Source organism: Strongylocentrotus purpuratus, unplaced genomic scaffold, assembly GCF_000002235.5.
Source record: "Strongylocentrotus purpuratus isolate Spur 01 unplaced genomic scaffold, Spur_5.0 spur5_scaffold_11, whole genome shotgun sequence".
NCBI classification, from domain to species: domain Eukaryota; kingdom Metazoa; phylum Echinodermata; class Echinoidea; order Camarodonta; family Strongylocentrotidae; genus Strongylocentrotus; species Strongylocentrotus purpuratus.
The window spans coordinates 16649778-16657376 of NW_022145596.1; the positions used below are offsets into that span (position 1 = coordinate 16649778).

The window sequence follows — 7599 nt, forward strand, 5'->3', positions numbered from 1 at the left end:
TTCGGTGCTTCCTTCTGCGCTTGTTATTACATTGATGTTCACTCTATACTTGTTGGCACATGCAATGATTTCAGGTTCTCCTCCCCACGTCCCATCCTTCCTCATTTCCTGAATATAATCAGGAGTCACTATGTGTGCCATCACTGCCATGTCTTTAGAAGCCTAAGTGAAACATACACAAACGAGCAAAACATATGATACAGATATTTTTGTGGATATTTTAATTTGCCTGCAAAAAGGTATACAAAACCATTCACTGAACTTGTCCTGGACAAACTATCTGTTGTGTATTATTCTACATTTTAACACATTTACATGTTTTTCGTTTTGTGTTGTTTTATTTTTGTTTTTCAGTTTTGAAAGAAAAATATGAAAAGAATGTACAAACCTTATTTGAAATTGTAAAAATTAAAAATAAAATGCTTATTTCTGACTTCTGAGTCACATTTCCATCACCATCAACAAATAGAACTCTTGAATTACAATGGTATTTACTTTCTGGATACTTTATTATTAATATAATTGGGTTGTAAATTCATTATTCCACCTTTACTTGATCACATACATGTACTTGAATAAAAAATAAAAAAAACAGAAGCTAATTGAAGATAAATTTATATTAAACTCACACTGTTTTCCATGTGTTCACATATCTCCTCTCTAAGTTCTTTTTGGTTTGCTTGACATTTGATGCCAACCCTTTGTAACTGGTCTAAGAGCACATGGAAGAAGCAATTCCCATCACCAGGAACTTCTCGCCTTATCCGTAAACCACATTTGGCTGCATTTGATATGAGCCGACCATGATGACTGCCTGTAATATTGGATTAAAGATTTGAAAAAATATTACATATTTGCATTGGTTCTATTTACAGAAATTCAAAATAATGCATGCCTTTATCAATGATGGAGTCGAGGCCAGCAGATTTGAGTCACTATGTGACTCACAAGGCATCAGGATAAAAAAAAAGTCTTTTACAGACTTTGTACATGTGACACAGACCAAGACCTAAACCAGTTTTGACTCCATCCATGCATGGCCTCTATCTTTAACCAGAAAACGTTTAACTGAGATGCTCAACACTTTTGTGTCACACATACACACACTCACCCACATACAGCATATTATTACTGTAATTTAAAGTAATAGTAGGCGGCAGGCCTATTCATGTTTCAACTTAGAAGTTAGATGTGCAAGGAAATAAAAATCTTACCTCCTGACACCCTCAATTTGCAACGTTTTGCACTCGATAAGTTGCAGTCAAAATCACGATGTTTTGATTTCAAGGTGGCCAAGCCCTGTATAAAAAAAAAACAATTAATGGATTTCACTATTCTTCCTTTCATGATCTGAAATCAAACTGAAAAGTTGTCCTTATCTTATGATTTTGTTAGCAGAGTCACCTTACTATTTAAAGGTACTATGTCCAATTTGCAGGCCCACAAAATGAAAAGGTTAAATTCCAAGTTTCCAACGGCATTTGAAAGACGATGCTAATTTAGAACTTCCCTAAAAAAAAGTGGGCTTGAAAATGTCTTTAAGTGGGAAAATAACGACTATTAGTTGTCGAATCTTAGAGGCTGAAAAAGTAGAAGGGCTGGCATTCATCCACATGATTTCGGATATAACCATGTCCTAATTAGGTCTTGTGTCACCCAGTCTTTGTTAAACCAGAACATTACATTAATGTATGCAAGCTAGACTAAAATGATTAGAGTCTACTGTCACAAATATCAGCATCTGCATGACCTAGCTCGGGCAACGCCTCTACCCGTACCCGTACCCGCCCGGGGCCCCGAGATGCTCCTAAGGAGGTCCCGTCCCATCAAAGAGTTAAGCCTACATCACCCGACAGCCGACATACTCAGCTGTACGTTTTCATTAGGTTTATGTTATCTACAAAATCTTGATTAAAAATACCCTGATATTAAAAAATGAATGATCATGCTTACCTTTTTGACTTTCTTTGGTGCCATTTCAGATCTACTTAAGATCGTTGGACAAATCAGCATGCCATGGCGCTGGCTCGTGGTGGCGCTATAATGCGCTAGAATACACGTGGCAGGCCAGCGGCCGGCCTACGAACCCTAGCGCGCCGCGCCTGACCGGGGGAGGGGCGGCGCAGCCTAGCCTAGGCCCCGTGCTCATAACATTCATAGGCGTCTGTAAGCAGGTCGATGTACTAGCAATCGACGATCTCGTGCTGGCGTACTACGTATGAAGCCTGAAGTATATAGTTTATGCAAAATGATGCAACCCCTCCCCCCCCCCCCCCCCCTCCGTCAATTTGGTGTTTGCTTGTGATAGACTTAGTGATTACCGTTTTTATATGTATTTTCATTTTTTTGCCTGTCAATCAGACCTTTCAGCCATGGTGATGATGACTTTGTGTTGGTTTTTGTTGCTTGTCACTCGTCAGGGGGGGCAGACTGCCCCCCCTGCCCCCCCCGTAGGTACGCTACTGGCCTAGACTACAAATAAACAAGGACACAGAAATCATATTATCAGTGTATCAGTATCACTTGCATCACCATGATCACACTCCATTTTCATCTTAACAAACTTGAATGTGACTAGCTAACAGAATCAACAACCGTGACAGGAATGATGTGAGGTCCTGGTTAGTGGGAAAGATCGTCGATCTTTCCAAGTAACACTACAGTGCAATTTTAAATGCGCTGGCAAGCTACCAACTAACTGTAACTTAGATCTACTCACTCTTGATCTTGCGTAGCATCTAGCATCTGCAGCTGAACGGCAAGAACTCTCGATACGTTACCGCTGCGAAGTGCGAGTGCGAGGATGAGGCAGAGTCTGGAGGCCGGAGGAGTACGAATCAGTCGAAAAATAAACCCAACGTTCGACGAATCACTTTATTTGATGTTACAACTAGATCAAGATCTGTCAATTATAGGCCTTTATCTCAAAATTCGATAATCCAGAAGTCATCTGCTCGGTAGATCATGGTTTTTGTAGTAGACCATGATTTGTGTGGCAAATCTTTATTTTTATCTTCAGAATTAAAAGTTTGATGACGTCATTGAACGATATCGATATCATATCATACGCAAAGCTTTCTTTCTACTTTTTTCCCTTCAATTTCCCCATTGCCGGATTCAGGGGGAGGGGGGAGGGGGCACTTGGGGCAGGTAACCCGTACTCTCCCTACGAAATCTAATCCAATCTTTAAGCAGAAACATCGAGAAAAAAAAAAAGTGATAGAGAAATAATAGATACCTTTGGGGGATCCATGATTCTCGGGGGCGGGCAGAGGGATAAGCTTTAAAAAAAAATCATTGTAGGGTCTATGTTGGTTGTGACTTATAATTTTGAAATCAAAATAACTACAGTGGCAAAAAATGGGGGGGGGGGGGCAGGCATTATTTTTGGTTTATACTTGACCCTGTTGTGTGTATTAACCAAAAATAATGCCCCCCCCCCCCCCCCCCATCCTCCAAATGTATCTAATTTCTATTTCATTTTTTTTGTTATTGATGTTTCTGCTTAAAGATCGGGCCAAAAATTTGATGTCAAAATTTCACTTAAATGGTATCATAATTTGAAAGAGGGTGTCATTAAAGACACATTTCTGCAAAGATTTTCCCCAAACATGTGTTTAAAGACATAAATTGATCAAAGAATACCTAACTTGGGTTTTCTGTTGTATGCAGAAAACCTAACATGTTTATTCTTTCATCAACATTTGACGTCCAACACATTTGTTTTGAAATTCCTTGCATAAATGTGTCTTAAATGAAATCCTTCTTCACATTATGATAATTAAAATGAAATTTTGCCATCAAATTTTTTGGGCTACCAACACTTTAGAGGGGCTTGAAGGAAATGATTTCCCATTTATCTACAGAAGAAATATTCAAAGAAAAACACGAGGGGGAAAATAACAAGAGTTAGATTTTTTTTTAATTGAGAGAGAGACAGAGAATGATAGGATGTGAGAGAGAGAGAGAGAGAGAGGGAGGGGGTAGGTAAATAGAGAGGTAGAAAGAGAAAGAGAGAGATATGGGAGGGGTTCTCATATTCTATACCCTTGCACCATGTTCATGAAATAAAACAATAACAAACTTACATTCATCACTGTCACTTTTGAGCATTGAATAAAGTCATTAACTCTGTATCTTTACACATCAACAAGTTTATTATTTGGAAGGGGGTGAGGAGAGGGGGTCCCTATACATGTAACATTTCACTGGCTATCCTACATACATGCACTATCATGTTATTTCATATCATACATATTTGTCAGTAGCCGGGGACTCAACATCAAGAAATGGAATAAGATAGAGAGAAAACTAGAGTGGGGGATAAACAGGATAGAGGAAGGGGGAATGACAGGAAGACTGTGGAAGAGAGAGAGTGGGAGATAGAGTGAGAGAGAGAGAGAGAGAGAGAGAGAGAGAGAGAGAGAGAGGGGGAGGGGAGATAGGGGAAGAGAAAGGGGAGAAAAGAGAGAGACAGTAAGGAAGAGAAAGACTGGACAAGAATGATCGAGAGAGGGAGATAGAGAGTGCCTTCGGAGACTGAAAATTACTTTTATAAACTCGTTTGCTCGTTAATATTAACTATGATTTTTGGTTAATTCAAGAAAAAGTGTGCGATATTTCATATTTGAATCAGAATCTGGTATAGGCACGTTATGTACATAAACTAAAATGGATGGATTGAAAGCAAATTTAAAAATATAGGTGAAAGTGATAATCATCAATCTCTTGCCCACTACCCACCCCCCCCCCCCCAATCTCTTTCTCTCTCTCTCTCTCTCCCTCTCTCTCTCTCTCTCTCTCTCCCTCCCTATCTCTCTCTCTCTCTCTCTCTCTCTCCCTTTCTCTGCATAAAGATATACATGTACTTCAATCTCCACAATATCAGACAGGAACAATTTTATCGCAGCACTGACAATACAATTTCAGATGTTAATTTTATTTAAAACAAAGCAATGATCCGTCTTACATTTCTGAGTTGATATTAGCTACAATGTATTTGAACAGGCACAATATTATGGTAATTATTAGCACTCAGCTCTAACTTTGATATAATAGTGCAGTGATTTTTCTAACAGCATCAGGAGAAGTAAATTCTCAGTATTTATGTTGCACCATCCTTGAGTCTGGAGTAGATAGACTAAACCCAAATATACCTGGCTGGGCACTCTGGGATAGTGAGGTTTAGTCTACTTTATCCAGACTCAGTGAAACACAGTTCAATTGGGGGAGGGGAAACGACTCCACATAGATTTGTACTCAGTAACGTCATTACATTTTTTTTCAGAGTAGACATAACTTTTTTAATAGAACAAACAAGCTCTAAAGCTTCCATCTTCGGGGTACTTAGTAAATCTGTATTTGATTTTAAATTGAGGGATTTTAAGTTTGGAGCTTAATGAAACAAAACATTATTTTCTTCAAAACAAAATTTTCTCCACAGATGGCATTTGAATTATTTTGCAGATATCCTTGAGATCTCAAAAGAATGACAGAAATAAACAAAATTCATATCTATTTACATGTCCAATCAAAAAATGCTGGCATGTGATGGATTGCACAAATAATAATTTCAATAAATAGGAAAACAAAACAAAGAACTTAGGAGGATGGTGCATCCCAATAACTTGACATTCTGAAAATGATCCATCCATACAATATACCGGTAGAGCAAATCAAATTCAATATCAACATTCAGACTACCTGTTAATCTATTGCATTAACATTTACAATAAAAAGGCAAGACTGTAAATTGTCCTAGTTCTCTTAATGCATACATGTTCGAATGGTTATACAATAGATAATTCTTTTTTAATCTCAGTGATTCTGAAATTCCCAAAGCAGTGTGGCCTTCCACTGTCTTTTGCATAATTAAATGTCATCTACAATTCGAACAGCTAGAGTTTATCTACATAATTATAAACAGGTTTCAGATCGATCTTTCATGTTGAAATTCAAGATTGAGTTTTTAACAATAAAATCACTTATCCCAGAAAAAAATCTTGTATCAATAAGGGCAATGAAAAAAAAGGGAAATGATTAAAACTTGTTTTAACAAATTCTATTTGTGACACCTGTATGAAAGCTTCTACAGATGCCAAGTAGTTATACACCAGCTTCTAGAATACTGGAAACTAATTAAGTTTAACAATTATATTCCTCTCTTTAATCAAAAATGGTTCCAGTCTCATTCTAAAAATAATATATCATATATCTGCGATATTTAAATTTGCTGAGAAAATCTTGATTTGATAAGTGGAAATCAAATTCCTGATTTGTTTTAAATTATGTTTCAAATTATTTCTGATATATGAATTTCATTACTAAAGGCACTTGAAAAAAAAGAGATATTTAAAAGAAATAAAATCAACATCACTGCATGTAGGCAGACGACATCAGATTTTGTCTGGGAGAGTTCTCGAGACCAACACTTGTAGAACTCTGGCCCCGTCCCAACACCCCCGTGTGGTCCCCGGCCTGGTTGTTCCTTGACCCCGCCCCTCTGTTGACCGGTTCTGACCAATGGCGTAGTCTCTGGAGGACTGGGGACCTCCCACCTGTAAGAGGGCTGTGGTGGTTGCGGTGGCGCTGGTGGGATGGTGATGGACCACTGCGGAGGGGTGACCCAAACGGCCAGGCTTGAGCGGGAGTGCGCCATCTGGTGGCAGAAGCACACACAGGAATGATATTAGCTGGTTTAATTCAGAGTATGCTTGCTAAGTCACACGTGAGGTCTTATTCTCTACAATAGAGTACCGAAGTTGTGACGTCATAAAAATCTATTTTTAGAATTTATGTTAAGTATTGGCTGAGATATGACCTCTTGAAAAAATATATATGCCCTATGGAAACTCAATGTTACATGCTCTGGCTCCTAATAGTTAGGAGCCAGAGCATATAACATTGAGTTCCTATATGAAACATATTTATTCAGATGGTCATATCTCAGCCAATACTTAACATATTCCATTGGCTTTCGACATTTGGACATTATTTTTTATGCTCTTTCGGAAAATGAAGAACAAATTGAGAAATTCTAAAATTAGATTTTTGATGATGTCACACTTCACCACTCTATATCATTGCCCTATATAATCTAAATGATTGTCCAACATAGCAACAAAAACTAAACACATGGTAATTCCTGTGAGCTAGTAAATGATGCAAATTTAATTGAAGTTTTGAGTATACTGTTTTTGTAACTTCTATAAAATTCTGCATAATTTAGTAGATTAAAAGAAAATCAAACTTTAAAAGTTGTCTACTTCTTACCTATTACTACATGTATGACATTTCCTTAACTGTACATTTAATCCATCAGGATCTACACCTCTCAAAACTGCCTACATCTTACACCCAGAACCAAAACCTACCATTGCACTTTAAAAATGATATAGGAGCACCAAACCTACCATTACACTTTAATGTGATATAGGAGCACCAAACCTACCATTACACTTTAATGTGATATAGGAGCACCAAACATACCATTACACTTAAATGTGATATAGGAGCACCAAACCTACCATTACACTTTCATGTGATATAGGAGCACCAAACCTACCATTACACTTTCATGTGATACAGGAGCACCAAACA

At 37.8% G+C, this 7599-nt stretch overlaps 1 protein-coding gene across 2 annotated transcripts in view; it reads right to left on the bottom strand.

Annotated features, from left to right (window-relative positions):
* The window catches only part of LOC583012 (putative methyltransferase NSUN7), a 41172-nt gene extending 38146 nt beyond the window's left edge, over positions 1-3026 (bottom strand). For both annotated transcript variants that reach the window (XM_030980822.1, XM_030980823.1), the window contains exon 1: positions 2720-3026. The gene's annotated coding sequence lies outside the window, so the exon portion shown is untranslated. The remainder of the gene's footprint in view (positions 1-2719) is intronic.
* Between the last annotated feature and the right edge of the window lie 4573 nt (positions 3027-7599).